The sequence below is a fragment of the Drosophila kikkawai genome, chromosome X (assembly GCF_030179895.1).
Source record: "Drosophila kikkawai strain 14028-0561.14 chromosome X, DkikHiC1v2, whole genome shotgun sequence".
Lineage (NCBI taxonomy): Eukaryota > Metazoa > Arthropoda > Insecta > Diptera > Drosophilidae > Drosophila > Drosophila kikkawai.
This window is the reverse complement of record NC_091733.1, coordinates 26021815-26041246: the sequence shown is the minus strand read 5'-3', so window position 1 is coordinate 26041246 and position 19432 is coordinate 26021815. Positions and strand designations below refer to the sequence as shown.

The 19432-nt window shown below is 37.6% G+C and overlaps 1 protein-coding gene across 5 annotated transcripts in view; it reads right to left on the bottom strand.

Moving 5' to 3' along the window:
• LOC108080311 (uncharacterized protein CG43867) overlaps positions 1-4585 on the bottom strand; it is a 121763-nt gene extending 117178 nt beyond the window's left edge. For 3 of the 5 annotated variants that reach the window (XM_041775137.2, XM_017174996.3, XM_070287783.1), the window contains exon 1: positions 3811-4568. The gene's annotated coding sequence lies outside the window, so the exon portion shown is untranslated. Of the gene's footprint in view, positions 1-3810 lie in introns of all 5 variants that reach the window. The other 2 variants (XR_011445487.1, XM_017174997.3) reach the window with 2 other exon arrangements.
• Between the last annotated feature and the right edge of the window lie 14847 nt (positions 4586-19432).

The following is a 19432-nucleotide window of genomic DNA, read 5'->3' as shown; positions in this document are numbered from 1 at the left end:
GCACCTCTTGCGTCACGGTCTCTCTGGACCCTCACAGCCTTATAAATGATTCCACCAACGAGTGCCTCAGTCGGCGATCTCTCGCTTACACTTCTAGTGTCTTCAAATGTTAGTTTGGCAGGATAACCTTTCGAAACCATAGAGTACAAGCTCTTTTTGTATTTCAAAAGGCTCCGCTTCACATATTCTGACCATAGGAATAAAGTAGGCCCTGTTTCATGTGATCCGACACGGCCTTCCTGACAAATCACACGTCCTCGTGTGTTAACTTTAAATCACAGTATTCTAAAATTTCAGTACTCGTTACATTTTATTGTTAACAAACATTTCATTAATTTTCTAAACATGAGTATTGAGGCATTTAGACAAAATAAGCATCTTGGTTTCATGATAACATAACAAATTACATCTTCATTTTAATCATAATTTACAATTCAGACTTCTCTAATTACATAGCTTTATCAACTGGTGTATTTCCTTTTACACCCACATACTGACCCCCGCCATAACAATTCCTTCTGTTATGGTGCGGTCTCCACTGACCCCCGCCATAACAATTCCTTCTGTTATGGTGCGGTCTCCACTGAACCCCGCCATAACAATTCCTTCTGTTATGGTGCGGTCTTTATATCCCCTCTTGGGATTCCAAGGCATCAACCGTGCCATCCATATCATCATTCCCCACATGGGAATCAGACGCATCTCCACTTGAGTCGTCTAAATCTTTAATCAACTTTAATCTTTAATCAATCAACGTCATTGCTTATTTTGTCTATTTGGCTATGCCCTCAAAAACTCATGCGCATACTTATAAAAGTTCGCTTACTTGACAGATATCTCAAAACATATCAGCCACCATCAAGCTTTTCTATAAACTCTGTTTGGTGCCGATCTTCATTTTCATTTTCCATCTTCATTTCTTTCTCCTTTCTCTCTCATTCTTAACATATTTTCCATTTTCATTTTTCATTTTAAATTAATCTTGCCTTATCAAAACTAGTGCTTTTCCGAACCAGCATAACGTAGCTTTAAATTTCTCTTTCTTTATACTTTTCTCTGTGTCATGTGGTGGTATCAAGCCCAAAGGGTGGGTCCGATTGGCATCTCTTAAGGGCTTGCATTGGTTGCACTACTAACTGTGCAGTTCGCCGCAAGTTGCACCCCGCCAAGAGCATCTTCCCATCACCTCTGCGGTCCTGGTATCCAGCCAGATGACTACTTTACAACTTTACACATGATACAATTTTCAACAATCTTTAAACTTAGTCATTTCCAACAATTCTGATAAATATTGCTGAGTCTATTTTTTCCAACCCAAACACATAACGGATTTATAACCTTGATTAATAACTATCCAACAAAATTTAATGGACACTACTGGCAGATAACATTGCCTCACACCTCTCTGTATTCTTTAAAATCCCTCTTCGTAACTCAAGTTGATTTCAATTATTTTTAGTTGTTTATAAACTATACCAATAAATCCTGAATCCTGAAGTTGATCAGTCGGTCATTTGAGATTTCATTCTAAGTTCAGACGTTTTTCTGTCAATTTATTTTTATTTATCGGAGTTAAATCAGTCATGTGAATTCTGGACACAAAAAGAATTCCACAATTGCCTTGCGCTTTCTCTTCCTCTACTCTATGATGCTCTTCAGTTAATTTTTTTTTTAGAAATGATTACATCTGCAATAAGTATAGACTACAAACTCTCATCTGAGCAAACAATGCCAAAAATGTCAGAATAATTGCACGCCAACCAATATTTCCAATTCATACAAAGGCTACTTGGACTCCACAAGACACATAGTTCTACCAATATATCCACCAACATAAGGGTCTCCATTAATTAGGTGTATTAGCATTGGACCATATCCACAAGAGCTTATATCTGTTTCAAATTTGATCAGATGTTTCGAACCAACAAATAACGATTACAGGCTCATTTGTAATAATATTAAAAACGTTCGTTCCAATTTCTGAATATCGTCATTTCACTTAAAGATACTTGAAGCCGAAGAATCTGTCTCATGATCTGAGAAAATCGAGGCGCACGTTTTTGAAAATAAGGCACCAATTCAATAAATGGTCTTACGACGGTCTCTTAATTGCACCGATTAAAAGGACGGACCTTTAACGTAAGGATTTTCTAGGAATTGGGTCTGATTTCTCCACCGCACACCTCATAGCTCAGATACTGCGTAGTAGGTTCAAGAAACCCACATTTGGTAACGTTAAATGGCAACTCTGGTACAGTCAACACATTTAATACAACCTTCAGCCTTCGGAAAGCCTTTTCTTCCGAGTTTGCCATGATTAACATGCATCTATGTAAACTATCGCAAATAATCATGATAAATTCCAAACGCCTTAACAATTGCATGTTGAAGGTAGAAGATGCACTCTTCAAACCAAACGGCACGGCAGACCAAACAGACGGCAACTCGTAATTTTTTAAATTAATTATTTTTCAACAGAAACATTTTTCCTTCACAGGGTCTGACATAAGCGGCAAAGGCCACTGTCCGAAACCATTTTCGAATATTGCTTCCGATAGTCTAAGCACAACCTATCGTAGCACAGGGCTCGCCAATGGGAAGGCAGATGTGCAAACAACACTGCAATCAAACACATCTCTATTCCCATCTTTTAGCCAATTCAGCTCCCAAATCAAAGAATAATTGGAAAGGGCTCACCCGATACTGTCACTGTTGAATCACACAAATCAACTCGCTTCTACATGCAGCTGATGCTGCCGCTCGCAGCCGCTGATACCCATCTCGTGCACACAGATGCAATGTGACCACCGTTATCACGCCTGAAGTGCGTCACTCCAGCTCTCCGCACTTCAGCCGCAGTTCCGCCAGTGTGCTGTTGTTGTTGTCTTCCATTCTTCCCCAAATTTTCTGGCCGACACTGATGACACTTGCAACCGTCCGGCTCAACACGCGACCAGTGCATTTGACTGCCTATCACGACTCCGGTGTCTCGCACCACGCGGCTGCGCAAGCCTTCGATGCGCCACTGAATTTAATATCGACCGAAAATCACTTTATCAGAATGCCCGCGAGGCTATGGTGAATCCCACTTCTGATGTCGGAGATATCCGTTATTTAATTTAACCGTAGTCGAGCCAGCGAGTTCTGTTCGCCTGCGCAGTCAAATCGAATCTGTCATCACGCCACTTTTCCTGTGGCCCTTTCACCTTTTCTTACTTTTCACTCAGATGTCATTCCTAGACAATCTCAAGCTGTCTCTCTCATTCTCTCCTATTGTTGCGACAGACGAACAGACCTCACTCAGTAACACTCCTGTTACCGACTCAACTGTCATTGCGCCTGCGCGCCAGCGACACCTACAGGCTACCAATACCTGAGCATGCCGAATAGTTCTGTTGCCATAGCAACAAGCTTTCCAAATTTGCACTTAGCAACCAACTCGCCGACATATATATTTATGTATATACATATCATTTAAACTTATACTTTGGCAGAATCCCAATTATTTTCCCGCTGCTGTGACTCTGTGTTATTCTTTCTCGATTTGCTTGCTCACTTTTCTGATATGCTTTTTGTGTTTACTTTCTTGTTTGTTGTGCTTTCCTTATTCCTTTAGATTCTTCTTTTTTTTTTTGCCAAATTAGGCGACGACAAATCAAGTGATTTTCCCCTCTCTTTCTTGCACTCTTTAAATCCCAGTTGAGCTCTTATTGACACACTTACTGAAAAGTCCAAGGGAGGGACAAGGGGGGAGGGCGTCACGATCAAGGATCGGCAAAAACAAACACAAGGCAAAGTTTTCATACACACCTTTCTGTCTCGCTCTCTGGTTCTAACAGCTGTTGGCTGCTGCTGTAATTTTACTCTCTCGTTTCGACAGCTTCATCATCATCATCATCATCGTCGTCGTCTCGCTCTTCTTCTCTGGCATTTCCATCATCATCGCGAATGTGGAATAAACGGCCGCATGGGAATTTCCCTATTCTCCTGCTCCTCTTTCTGCATTCGCTGCCGCTGCCTCAGTCGACGTCTCGGCCAAACACGTGAGAAAAAACTTGCGCACACTTCTTCTTCGTCTTTCACTTGTTTTGTGCCTGCCTCACTTTTGTTTCTGCTGTTGTTGCGACAAAAAAAAAAACGGTAAACGCTGCTGTGTAAATTGTGTTTTTGTCTTTAGCGTTTACTTTTTTTTATTGTCTTGCGGCTGTATTTTGCATTTTTCGCCAAAAAAATCTTAAGAAACAGCTGTCGCCACTTTGTTGTTGGTATTGCACTTGTGGTTGTTGCTTCTTTGCTGTTTGTTTCGGCCAGGCACTCGTTTTTCTTTCAGCTTAATCGCACACAAACACACACACACTAACTAAAAACATAAAAAAACATGTTGCGGAGTGCAGGTGCAGTGCGATTTCGGTTTAAACAATAGGAAAACACTGCAATTTAACAACAAATGCGGAACGCGAAAAAACACCGACGCGACGCGGACGAGACACAAAAATTGACTTGAGAACCGTTATGTTTGGTGCTGCCACCGACTGCGAAGAGAACTGCTCCGAGAGCGGGTACTCAATGAAGAGCACGCCCCTCGCCCACAAATCGAACCGAAGAGTACGGTTTGCTCGTGCTCTCTATGTTAGCTCAACAGTTGTTTTTGGGCGGTTAACAGTTGAAGTTAACAGAGGTCTGTTAAAAAAAAGAATGTTGTTGGAGGGAAATTTCTTTAATTTTAAATTAAATTAGTCAACTATCAAGAGATTAATTAATTAATTTATTGATAATTTACCTGATGAAATGGTTTAAAATAAAATATTGTAATATTTCAAAAATCAATTAAAATTAGTGCCCAAAAATATATCAAAGTTGTATTTATAATTTATTATTATTATTATATTTATTATTTATTTATTATTTAGAATTTAATTAGAATTTTTTAAATTAATTTTATTTTATTTTTTGTGGGTTTTCATTGTTATGAAATTATTTATTGATAAAATATAATTGTTTAAATAAAAAAAAATATTTAAAAAAAAATTGTTTTGAAAATCAATTAAAATAGTGCTAAAAAAATTAATGTTGCAAGTTTGTTGATATTATTTGTGCTGCATACTTTTAGGCCACACTTTCAACTGATTTAAAAACTTGAGCTATTTCCAGGACACTCCTGCTATAATTTAAAGTGTAGCCGGAGCCGATGTAATCCTTTTCGAGCATCCCTCACCTTTTCCATTATAGGCCTTTCGAGGGTGCAAAGTCCCCGCCCATTCCACCAGCTACCGCTCGGAGCAATTAACGGGATTCCAATGTGTCTGGGCCGGCGCTGCAAAAGTGCAGACTGTGACGGGAAATTTCAAAAATTTCAATTCACAAAAATTCACAGGAATGTGCTCATGTGTGTGAGTGTGTCCTTCCATCGGAGTGTCCATCCAAATGTCTGCCTCCAGCCATGTGCTCCTCTTCCTGGCTCTCCTCTGTGCATTCCTGTTTCCGTGTCCTGCAGCAGGTGCAGGTGCACGGAGGTACAGAAATCAAAGGGTCATCGAGTTAAAATAGGACAGAGAGTGAGAGAGGGAGGCCGACCACTTCGAGGATTCAAGAATTTAGGACTCAGCTGGGAAAAGCTAAATCGAAACGTTTAAAAACCGCATAAAAAATCCTTGTTTTAATTTACTTAAAACCACACTAAGAGTTAATAAGTTCAAGTATTAAAGTTATTTACAATTCGAATGTGTTCATTGTTCAAGGATATTTACGATAGGAACCTGCTGCGTTAAGTGGACTCCTGGCTGAAAGGATGCAGCTGGCTGCAGTCGCAGTTGATGGCCATCAAGTGGACCATGGCCAAGTGATTACACGTGCCCATAAACAACACAGTCACCCACCCCCCCTTGGTCCGGGCTGTTAAAGTCCAGCAAAACAGGAGACAAAACATGGCCAGCAAGGACATGGCTGGACGACAGTTGGTCGTGGAGATTGAGATGGGGCTTTGCCACTGCCATCATCATCATGGGAGAGCTCTCTCTGTGTGTGTGTGTTGTGTTTGTGGGCGAACTCAGCTGGATTTATGGCCAGGACTTCAGTTTTAATTTAGTCCAGGTGCCAAATTATTAAGACAGGACATTCCTGAATCCTGGCTATCTTTGACTTGCAGATAAAGCCAGAAAAGCAAATTTAATGTGGTAAAATATGTTCTTATGTTGCTTATGTTTTAATTTTAATTAAACTAAAAATAAATAATATTTTAAAATTCTTTCAGTCTTGATTATCCTTTGTGTATCAAGCCTGAGTCCCGCCTGAGTCCTGCCTGAGACCTCCGTAAGCTAAACTATTTTAGTAGCTAAACCCGTTGCTGAAGGAAATATGCCGGCAGGGATAATGCTGAGGACACACCGACAAAGTCAATAAATTTTGTGGCACTGGATTGGCCCCCGAAGGAGCACAGGAATCTCTGAGAGCCAGAGCCAGAGCCTGGGAGCTCGGCACTTACTTAGCGGAGACGCGAGGACTCCTGGCCATCTGCAGCTGCACCTGCACAACACAACTCCAACTCTTGGCTCAGGTCCCAGGTGCCTATTTTAGCTGCTTTTAACTTGGTTATGGCCTTGGCAACGTCTTGTCGGCTTTTAAGGATAATAACAGGAGCAAAAAGACTAAGCGCAGAGATAGGGTTAGTTTATACACTGATTTTCAGCAATTAGATCTTGGCTTTAGCTGGTTCTAACTCCTGCTTTTGATGCTCCTCCTGCTCCTTCTTTCCCCCAGGGACTCCTTCTGGCACAAGGACAAGAACAACAACTGGCGGCCATTAAATCCACGAGAGTTACGAGCTTGTTGCCTGCATTATGAGCCAGCTCAGCTTAACCTGCGTAGCACTCCACAGCGTCTGGTGTATGTATGTCCTTTGCCCAGGACTAAATGTGATCACGCAAAGCGCATAAACAGTACCCAGGCCAGGAGCAGATGGGCCGGCCAAACGGAACTATAAAGCATCGGGCTGCTAGGACGTGCAAAGTGATAATCATGCGAATACAACAGATGAAACAGGTGGAGAAGGTCAACCACGACTTCGGAATGCTCTAAGGGCACAGAAAATTGTATAACTAATGTAGATATTAATTAAAAAAAAAAAAATAAATAAATGAGAAATTTAAAAAAAAATACAAGAAATTCTATGAAACATTTTAATACAAATACTTTAAAATACTTCATAAATATGCATATATCGAGAATTATCGATAACATAAATATTTTTACCATCTCTTATCCAGTTTATTCCAGTTTATTGCTTAAAATCATTATACCCTTTGTGATGCCCTAACAAAAGCGTATGACAGATTGTGCCCCCAACACACACACACATACTTGGGGTGGGTGTGCCCAACCCCTACTCCTAACGTTCACATCCGCCACCGCATCCGTATCCGCATCCGGTGCCGTGTCTCCTGCCGTGTAACCAATGCGCCGTACGTGTGCCCAGCACTCATTACAAATGAAAGCCGAAAGCGAATGAGTCGCACCTGTGCCAAGGTGTTGACAACACCAAACATACGGCATACACAGGGGGAAAATGGGAGGGGGTAATATAGGGGGGCGGGGCTTTCATCCAAAATCGGGATACCTCGGCGACAAGGACGACGACGTGCGGGCGTTGTGACTGTTGAAATTAATCAGAGTTTCAATCAAACATAAAATAAACGCTGAGATTTGCCACGACACTCCTGACAACTGCACAGCGGCGAGACAGGACAGGACAGGACAGGACACAACAGACAGGTGAGTGCGAGGACAGGTGAATGCGAAAATGTGTTAACTATTTCGGGGACTTTTTGGCTTGATTGGAAATTCTGGCTAACAGAAACAAACTGTTTTTGGGGTGGAGTCCTCGCATTTAATATAAGCAGCTTTTAAATTATTTTCGTGTGCCTTTGGTCACATTAAATAATTTGAGTTTTTATTATTATTATAGTATATAATTAAATAATTATATAAAATTATTTAAACTAGTTTTTGTAGAATATATATACTTTAAATTTCAAGAAGTTCTAAGAGGTTTTGATGTTACAAAAATCAAAGAAAATTAAATGGTCACACTGAAAATATAAAAAGTCATCATAATCTTAAAAAAATAATATTTTAAGTACATTAAAATTTTATTAAATATTTTAGAAAATAAGTAAAACACAGAAAAATAAACCCCAAGTCTATATAATCTTTCTCAGACTTGTAGTTTATGTATATTTTTTAATATAATTATATTTATAATTTTACATATAAAATTTAATAATGAATTTTTGCAACCTAAAAAGTTATTTGATAATTTTCTATTTTATTTTTATTTTTTATACACAATGTCAAGGCCATATCTTAAATTAACCATCGGTAAGACGTATTTCTTTTCCAATACTTAAATGATTATTTATTTATTTGAATAATATTTATTGCTTACGTTTTACATAATAATTGATGCCCCAGAAAAAAATTGCTAACCTTTACCCAAGTCTTACATCTTAGAGAATATGCAAACACCCCAGACAACCCCCATTTTTCCCAAACCCAAAATACACCTTTGGAAAATGTGATTTAATGGCGGCGCGTGCGTGGGTGCGTGTCATGTAGACATGGTAATTTTTCAGACAATTACACCAGCACACACCCACACACACACTCACACACATGATGCATAGCCACCTGCAAGTGAAATATTATTCAAAAATCTGTAACGCCTCCAAAAACTCGGAGGAAAAGCCAGAAGCAGGACCCCGGCGTAGTGAAAATTTATTAGATCAGGCGGAGCACTTAAGGAGTTTGCCAGGACGAAAAACGAAAACCCTTTCCCTTTTCCCCATTTTCCCATTACCCAAGATCTTCGGTTTCCTTTGAACTACATTAAGAAAATCACTTGAAACGCGAGTCTCAACTCAAATCAACTGCAGCTGCTGGTCGAATGGAATTGAATTTATGAACCCGGCCGGCTTTTCCCCCCATTTTCACTCCTTCACGTGTGTGTGGGAGTGTGGGTGATGTGATGTGGGTGGGTGGGCGTGTGTGTGTCATTAGGTGGGAAAATGGAAAATGTTTTATTGCCCGTGTTTCGGCCTGAGTTATGTGCGGGGCCCTAACACGAGATTTACATTATGCTTGGCAAAGGAATTACTTTCTTTTACTGGAAAAAAATATATAAATAAAATAGAATAACCCACCTTTTGGGAGCAACTGTACCCAAGTCAAGGCTGATGGATCGCCAACTCGATGAAGGTGAATTTGAATAAATTAACGAACTAAATTTTGGGTTAGAAAAGGCTTTTTTGAAGTTTTAAATAGTAGAAATATGTTGAAATTTTCAATCTTTGAATTTTCCCTAGACAAGAAATCCAGAATTTTTCCTTATATATATTTTTTAACAGAAAAATTAAATTTCCCCTCGAAACCCCCTTCCAAAAAAACCCCAAAAAAAAACAGAGCACTCCCAAGTGCCCATTCCCCTGCCCTCTCCTGCTTTTCCCCACAATTCTCCCCATTGTCTTGAAGGAAAAACAGCAGGAAAATGGCAAAAGGCAAACCAGGAAGAGACCGAGAGCGATGTCCGTTTTTTATGTTGACTGACTTTAATGAAATTAGATTGATTTTTATGCTGACGTCCAGCTGCCAGGAGCTCGCCTCTCTCTCACCCTCTCCTCCCCCATTTCCATTTCCCAACTGGCTTTTGGTTCTCGTTTTTTTGTTTTTTATGGCTACTTATTCATCAAGTTGAGCGGCTGACTATATAATTTCATTTTTGTGTGTAGTAAAAATAAATTTTTGATAGATGTGCGCGTTCCCGGAATTTTTACGACCTCCGGAGACAGGTGGGCTCCAGGTGGGCAACTAAAGCTCGAACTTTGGGTTCAGCTTGGAGTTTAACACTCGAGTGGAATCGGAATTATTAAGCTTTATTAACCCCTCGGAATCGTCTGCCTTTTGGGCCATAAATCTGTCGCCCTTTTGGCCAAAAGACAAGGACACCTTGGCACACACATGAGCCAGCAGGTGGGTGGGAGAGAGAGGAGAAGCAAGAGAAAGCAAAGAACGAGAGAAAGAGATCCTTGGCCAATTGGTAGACATGGCGGAGGACTTGGGTAAATTATGGCCAACTTGGGCGACAAACAAGGGGTTACAGGGGAGGAGGCTATGGGTGGAACAGGAACTGCAAAAGTTGGTAAAGGATTGTGTGGGATTTTTTTAAGCAGCATCAACTTAATTTATATATGTATATCGCCATAAAAACCAAGAACAACTTTCTTATTTCTAAAACACAAACAAATGTAAACTGAAATATAATTAAGCAAGCTTTAATTTAATCGATCAATTTAATCAAGGTTCGAACTGTTCCAGCAGCTTTTGTTTAGCAGCTTTATATACAATGTATTTAGGATAACAATTTGGCTTGGACTTACCCACAATTAGAAGACACACAGTTATCCTTCATCTTTACTCGGCAGGCTTCGCAGAGATTCATTCCTTCGATTGCAGTGATCCTTGGTTATTTTCCACGATTATTAATAAGAACTTGAACTTTTCCAGGGAAGCAACATTTCTTTGGGGTCATCCAGATGGGTTGGGATGCACACATGACAGGTGAACTCGGGGGGCGCACTGACAGAAGCTGCGGCGGCAGAGGGTAGCTAGAGGCAGAGAGAGAGAGAGATTGATATACATTTTTATTTTATAATATAGAATATTGAAACCAAATATTATAAAATACATAAATTTATGTGCGGACATTCATAACTTAAGCTAGTTTCAGGTATGAATAACCATCCTTACCGGCCAGACTTGTCATTGCACATTTCTTTTCTCCCTTTCTTGCCTTTTTTTTTTCCTTCTCTCTTTCTCCCAGTGCGGGGGGCTATAAATTTGCACATTACACGAAAAGTTAACACGAATTACCGTTGTAAGTGTGCAGAAATTGCAATTGCAACAAAATGCAGCAAAGTTCTTTGCTGTGGTGGGAAAGGGACAGGTAAAGGGACGGGGAAAGGGACAGAAACATAGACTGAAATAAGGACAGAGACAGTAGACAGAAACAGTAGATAGAGACAGCTATAGCTATAGGAACACAGAGACAGAGACAGAGAAAAAGCGAGAGTAATGGTCCATAAATTTGGCAATTTAAGCTGCCCCACCGGAGGAATTTAACTGAAGCCCAAAATATAAAAAAAAAATTAAATAAAATAAAGCTGAAGAGAATATACAATTTTTAAGCCGCTCAGCTATCTATAGATAGTTATCGAAGCGGGACTGTACCTTAATTGGTACATTGGGTTACGGAGAAGTTTCTCATTAATGGTTTTTAGAAATTTTATTACAGATTTTTGATTTTCGATTTTTGATTTCAAATTTTTGATTTTAGATTTTTGTTTACAGATTTTTGATCTCAGATTTCTGATTTCAGAGATCTGAATTTTGATTTCAGATTTAATAATGAGTTCACATGGGTTTGCCTTTGTTCGTTAGCTTAAATTTTCAAAACAAAATATTAAAAAATAAAATATAGAAATCAGCAAAAGCCGGAAACTTCTGCCAGTCAGAATATAAAATATAAGTCTTGCTTTCTACATTTGTAGACGAGAGTTAAGCCACCATGTGCCAAGGCATGACTGATTCCGGGGACTAACTCTAACTCGGATTTGGTTGTGGATTTTGGATGCTGATTTCTGGCTACTAAATTCTGAATGCCAGATTCTGGTTAAGGATTCCCTTACGAGTTGCAAGCCCAACAATGGAGCTCAGTCTGGGTATTAACATAATTTTGTTATGGGCCAAATGTCAACGGAGATGGAGGACCATAACACATTGGCTTTTGGCCCAATCAGAGGCTGAACCCGGAGCCTTTGTTCCAATTTCCCGGAACGGGAAAACTGCATTTGGCATTCTGCGGTCACTTTGCGGCACTCGGATTGCATTTAGCTCGATTTGCAAATCGTTTTTAGGTCCACTGTCTGCCATCCAATTGTGGCAAACTAATGGCAAATTTTTTGGGGGGAGTTGGGAGGAATTTTTGAAGCCATATTTAGAATGTTTTTCCCTTTTTTTAAATTGTATTGTATAGTTTTCAGTCTCTACTTTTTATTTCTGATGGGCTTGTAATTTTTTTTAATAATATAGCAGAATTCTCGCCCGAATTTAAGTCTTAGTCTTTAGATTTAAGCCACACAAATCACAGCCAAGAAACCTCCTCAGTCTTAGTACAAAAGCAAATAAAGGAATATCTCTTATTGTTGTTTGAATTATACAAAGCCAACGTTGGCTTCAATGAACTGAATAAATAAATACGTTAGACATGTCATGACTAAGTAGCATTAATATTTACCTAAGCCCATTATGATTGTTGATTGATTTGAAATTAATTTAGAAGCCACAACAATGTTTGGGTTTGGGTTTGCCTTCCCCAAAAATAAATATCCTCAAGGATGAATATCCCGAAGGGAAAATGCAATGAAAGAGCCAGATTAAACTGTAATTTGCAATGCATGTAATTATATAAAGCACAAAGGAAGCGGAAGCGGAAACGGCAACGGAAACGGATGCTATCTTCAACGCTACAAAATGGCTGCCAGCTGCCGGAAGAAACGTTCTTTGACAAGCCTATCTCTCTCTCCATGCCTGCCTGCCTCTGTGTGTGCCTGCTAATAGGATTACGAATTATTTCGGCTAATTGCCACCGACATAACTAATAACAACTGCAGCAAGTCCTCCCACTCCCCAGCTGCCTCACGTAGCCCGTGGCATTTGCATTGCGCCTAATTGTATGCCATAAAATATTAAATTACAAGCCGTGCATATGCACAACGTCCCCTGTACCCTCCTTTTCAGGAGTTTAGGAGAATAACCCACCCAATCCCAAGTGCCGCCTGCAGCACAATTGCCTTTGTGGTAGGGAAGGGGAAGCCAAGGCAATGGGTTTTAGGATTCCGGCTTCGTTTCTGCAATGGTTAGACAGGCAGCCAGCGTCTATTTATCACGGATTAGAGTTCACAGCCAGAAAGGGGTTAAAGATGGGGAAGAACCCCCTTGGGGGCTGCTGATTCTCACACACGGAATACATGATCTTGACTGGGAAATCCAATTGAAAATTATGGAGATTTCAGGGATGTAAAAGTCATAGTAAAGGCTTTTCTAAGCCTAGAAAATATATTTTATATTTTTTAATTTAGTTATTAACCTGGTTTATTACTTATAAAAGCCTTAGGTTTTATTGGTATTTGGTTTATTAATATTAATAAAAAGCTAAGGAGATTTCTGAGAAGTAATAAAGTTTTTTTTTAAACTCTAAGTTTCAATAAATCAAAAAGAATCGCGATTTATCGCACTGCATTGTTACATATCGATAAATCGATAATGTCCGTAATATCTAATTGGAATCTTGATGTGAAACTGAAAAGTTCTTAATTAAATTTATGTAACTAAATATTTAAATTAATTGTTTTAATTTAAATTTAAATATTCAATTAAATTATTTCATTTATTTATACAACACATCTATTTCATATCATTAACCCATATTAAGTAATTGCAAATTTGAGCCCAGAGAGGTCTAAGGCCTACGCTTGTCTTAAGCATATTAGCTCTGTACTTGAGGCAACCGAGACAACCAGGATCAATCACACACAATCACACACTTGGGCGACACTCCATTCGCCCGACTATCTCGACATCGCCATCGCCAATCTCCACTCATTTGGGCACTTCATCTCCCTCGGCAAAGGAGACATTGTGTCAGATGCAAGGCCTGAACTTTGCCCCAAGGATGCTGGGTGTGTACGAGGATGTATGGATGTGAGTGGCAGTGTAGCAGTTAATTTATGTTGAGCTCACAGGAGCGCCAGGATCTCAAGGAGCAGCCGCACGTCGAACGGTAAATGTTTATGACGCACTCGAAATTGTCTATCAAGTTCAGCTGACGTCGTTGCCATAAAATGTCACTCTGGGAGGAGTTGGGGTAAGGAGGATGTATACAAGGATATGTATAGTACATATAAATATATATTTACATACATATATATGTATACAAGGACATGAGGCAGGTTCGACTGAGCCCGTTTTCTTAGGAGCATGCGTCTTTTCTGAAGCTAAGTTCCAATTGGAATAGGCAGAAATGCATAATAAATATAAATAAATATATATTATAATGTTATTTATAATTTATTAATTACTTAGGGTTTTTAAATTAGATTTTTATCTCTGTATAAATACCTTCCAGTCAGGAAATCAAAACAAACCGTGCTTGGAATTTGCAATCCACAAATGTGGATCGTATTCCCAGGATCTCTCTCTCTCTCTCTCTCTCTCTATAAGAGAGCAGAAGAGAGCAAGAATCAGAAACACAAAAACGAAGAAGAAAAAACTTAGCACGAGATGAGAGCAGACCAAAGGAAAATATGCAGAGGAGAAAAAAAACAGAAAGAGAGAAAAGCGAAATACAATAAAACTAAGGAAAAGTAAATAAAGCTTAAACAAAAACGAACGGCACTGTACCGTTTTTTACATTTTTTCTTATTCGTTTTCTCGGCTGCGCTTTTTGCCGATCAAAACCAAAGAAGGACACGAAAGCAAGGCGGAAAGTGACGGGACAAGCACTGCCGCGCTCTGTCTCCCTCGCACTCGCACTTGCAATTGGAGCAAACAAAAACTGAAATAAAACCGAACGCTACGCCGTCCGGGCATAGATTTTTCCGGCTTTCGATCATATTTCCTTTTTACACGTCACGACAATGATTTTCCGCACTTTTCCGACCGTTTTTATCCCGTTTTTAACCAGTTTTAAGCCCATTTTCGGAGGAGCACGCGTTCTTCCTTCCGAACAACTTGGATAGAGATGGGAAACTAACGATAGTTCAATCGATAATATCGAATGTTCGCTTTTAAGACATCGAATGGTGCCACTATCGATCGTTTCCCAGCTCTAGCGATAAAAGAAAAAAGAAATGGCGGAGTCCTGGAGACTCTCCAGTGGAGACTGGCGAATAATCGTAAGCTGCAAGCGGCGAGAGAGCGACAATTCTCCAATCCTTCAATCCTTCCTCGGCAATGCTAACGAACGAAGGATGAAAGGAACGAAGGAAGCACGATCCGCTCTCTGATTGGAATAGGCACAGATTTTAATTTATAATAAATATAAATAAATATTTATACCCTTGCAGGGTATTATAATTTCAGTCAGAAGTTTGCAACGCAGTGAAGGAGACGTTTCCGACCCTATAAAGTATATATATTCTTGATCAGCATCAACAGCCGAGTCGATCTAGCCATGTCCGTCCGTCTGTCCGTCTGTCCGTCCGTCTGTCCGTCTGTCCGTTTCTACGCAAACTAGTCCCTCAGTTTTAAAGCTATCTGAATGAAACTTTGCATATAGTCTTCTATATACTCTCACTGCTATATATGTCGGAACGGGCCGGATCGGACGACTTTATCATATAGCTGCCATACAAAAGTTCGATAAATTTTTAGAAAAAAAATTATAACTTTGTTGTTTTTCAATATTTTTACACCATTTTTTAGATATGGCCATTCTATATTATTCCAGAATTTTGGTAAAAATTTTATGGAAATCGGACGACTATATCTTATAGCTGCTATAGGAACGATCGGGAAATTAATAGAAAAAATTAAAACTTCGTTGTTTTTCAACGTTTTTTCATCTACACAGAGATATAAGCTTTTTTTATTATTCTAGAATTTTGGTAGAAATTTCATAAAAATCGGGCAACTATATCATATAGCTGCCATATAAACCGATCGGTAGATGTAGAGAAAATGTAAAGCTGGGAATGCGAAACTGTAACTGTCAAACTGTAAACATAATAATATAGGTAAAATGTAATGAAATAATATCTGCAAGGGTATACAAACTTCGGCGTGCCGAAGTTAGCTTCCTTTCTTGTTTTAATTTATATAACACAGGTAAAATTTATTTCATAAACTAAAAAAAAAAGGACTACAACTTTGGCTGCTGTTTTCTTCTTATGATTGAATATTTAATTCAATATGTCGCGAGGCCATTTCGCTGCGAGTTCTTTACGATGCCGCGCCAGGACTTTTATCGTCCTTCGTCTCTTTCTCCTCCTGCATGCGTTCCTAATTAGAAGAAGCCGGAGCCCCATAAACATTTTATGCGCCCCTCATCCTCTGCGCAAAAATCCAAACCAATCCAATCGAAACTTTTCCCCCGACGGCATCACAAATTGTGGCTTTTGGCAGCATGTGCTAAATGAATTTTCAAATTTTTTCAGATATATTTAAGGGGCTTAAGCTGCAAAAAGAGGCAAATTAGTTATGAAAAACTCCAAAGATTATCATAAAAATAATAAAAATAATTTTAAATAAATATAAAATTCTAAATTAAAAGGAAAGACTGGGTTTAAAAAAAGAAAATAATATAAAAATCAACTTTAAAAAAAGAGTATTTAAAGAAATAGCAAATACAGATTCTCTAGGTATTTTTATATAATACGTAATATAATTTTTGCTTGTAAAACTAACTTAAAAATTCATTTAAATTTATTTTTAGAATTTTATATATATGAAAACTTCAAATTTCCAAATTAAAAGAGAAAACTTAAACACAAAATTAAAATCATAAAGTAACTTAAAAAATTGTTTATATAAATAATAAACATATAAAAAATATCCTAATATTTTTTAATAATATATAAATTTATTTTTCGTTGTAAAAAAAAAGCTTTTTTTGAAGTGCTTTCCTTCCCCAAAACTGAATGTTTCATTAAAATGTTGTCCAAATGTTTTATGACCCGCTCAAAACAAAGCCAAAAAGTGGACAAATTATAATGAAAGCCAGGCAAAAATAATTCGGAAACCCGCTAGAGGATTGGGAATATATTTTTGGGGGGGGGCCACTAAAAACTCAGCAGCTGGCAAATTATGGCCATAAGACGGCGGCCATCATAAAAACAAACATACACATTTCGATGGAAGCCAAATTGTTTCAATTCCCTTACAAGTGGTACCGCCCCCTTCGCTTTCCCTCACAGGACTCTCTCTAAAAAAACAAACAAAAAAAATACGAGTGAAAAGGAATTTATTTATTTTAGAAGGTAGAAGTTCTTATACCCTTCAGGGGATCGATTTTATAAGTTGTGGAGATATATATCGATGAGAAAAATCTGTTAAATATATCGATAAAACAATTATATTGAAAATACTATTTATATAATATGAAAAATATCGAAATAATTTATTTATAGAAATTTTAAGTATCGAAAAAAATCGAAATATTATCGAAAATAGAAAATATCAAACAGAATATTATTAATTTTAATAAATGAGTTATTCCTATGGCTAAATCAAGTTTTCTGATGACAAATTAAATACTCTTCATCCATTGTTAGGGCCTTACAAACCCCTAAACAAAATTTAAATACACTTTTTTTAGGGTATAAAAAAACAAGCAGCAGCAGGCTGCCCCGCTTGTCAATAATGTCAACAATGTTGTTTGTTGCTCCATAAATTACGAGCGACAACAACAATGGCCAAAGGTCCTTGGCAAGGAGCAGGGGATCGCAGCCATTTTATTATTGCAGCTGGTGACCAATCCCTCATCCCCACTTCCCGCTCTCACTTGGAGCGCAGAAATGGAGAAAAACACACGAAAAGTGGACAGTTGACGGCGCATTTTATGACTGTGTCCCCTCTCATTGGCATGGCCACTACCCTTGGCCTTCAGCCCTTAACCTTTCTTTATGTCATGAAAATATTTGTTGATTTCATTCCTTTCTGGCTGCGCATCATTTGATGGGAAAAAGCCAAGAAGGACAACGGGTTCGCATGCAAAGAATATTTTTGTTTCTATATTTACATATTTTTATTTTTTTTATTTTTTTTTTTGAGGAGTCTACATATGTACACTTTCAGAAAATATTTAGAAAGAAAGAAAGATGAAAGGGTTAATAAATAGAAAATGTCAAATAAATTAAGAAAAAGTAAGGAAAACAATATATAAATCTAGCAGATGAGTTTTGAATTTGGAAATATTAATTTAAAAAAAATTAAAACCCAAATTCTAGAAAAATGTTATTAAATTTTTATAGATTAAAATAAAAAATTAAATACAAATTTAAAGCAAAACTTCAGAGTCTAATAAAATGTACTGGAACTTAGGGAATTAATTAAATATAAACTTATAAATATTAAACCAAAAAAAGATACGACAAAATATAAAACTAAAAATATAAAACTTAAAATACAGCTTTTAAAACTAACTTTAAACAGGAAAAAAGTCTAGAAATAATGTTGTACAAAATTTTTACAATACATTGTTAAATAATAAAACAAGTAAAAATGAAATTGTCTAATAAAAGTTAGTTAAGATTTGTTGGGAACATTTAAATAACAAAGATTTTTTTTTAAATTATCTTTTAATGTTTATATAAAATTATCTAAAAAATGGTCTAAAAAATGGCTAAAAAAGTCTCTAATAAATTCATTAAAATATGTCTAAAAAATTGTCTAATAAATTGTCTAAAAAAATTACTAAAAAATGTCTAATAAATTTCTAAAAAATTGTCTAAAAAATGTCTTAAAAATTGTCTACAAGCTTTCAAAGAACTTGTTTACAACATTTTTAATTGCCTAAAAAATTGCTTAAAAAAATGTAAAAAATTGTTTACAAAATTATTTTCTTAAAATAATGCTAAAATTGTTTAACAAATTTTTTAAAATAATCTAAAACCTTTCCTGTTCTATCAATCCATAAGCTATATTTCCCAACTTCATTTTCCTCCTGATGATTTTTCTTGCTTTCCCAAACAACTCAAAGGTTAAGACCAGTCAAAGTCTTTCTTTAATAAAATCAACAAATAAAAGCTCTAAAGCTTAGACATAAAAAGAAAATATAAATATTACTCCCGACACAAGCAAAGAAAAATAAGCCAGGCAAATAATGCTTTACACTATTCAAAGCCAATCAAAATCATATTACGCATACGCCACCGTTGCCACTGGGAAAACAGCCAAGAACACAACAACAACAACAACAACAACAAACAGTAAGAGAAGGAGGAAAAAGAAAATGTGGAAAAGCCCAGACAGACATCAAAATGCATCAAAATGTTGCGCTAAACTTTATTCACAGGCAGAGCCAGAACCACAGCCGCAGTCGCAGCCGCAGGCCAAATGAAATACAAAAATGCATTTCGGGAATGCAAAAAGAAAATAGAGGAAAATGGGAAAATGAAGAAAATGTCTGGGAAAAATAGGAAAAGAGAGAGGGAACACATCTATGTAGTATTTGCGCTCAGGAGCGCGTAAAGAAATATGATAATCAAAGCTTACAAACCAAGCCAAGGATGGATTGGATGATGAAAAAGTGGGTGGGTGGTCACAGGAATATGAGAGAAAACCAGGAAAAATCCAGGAAAAATCCAGAAAAAAACCCTGAAAATTC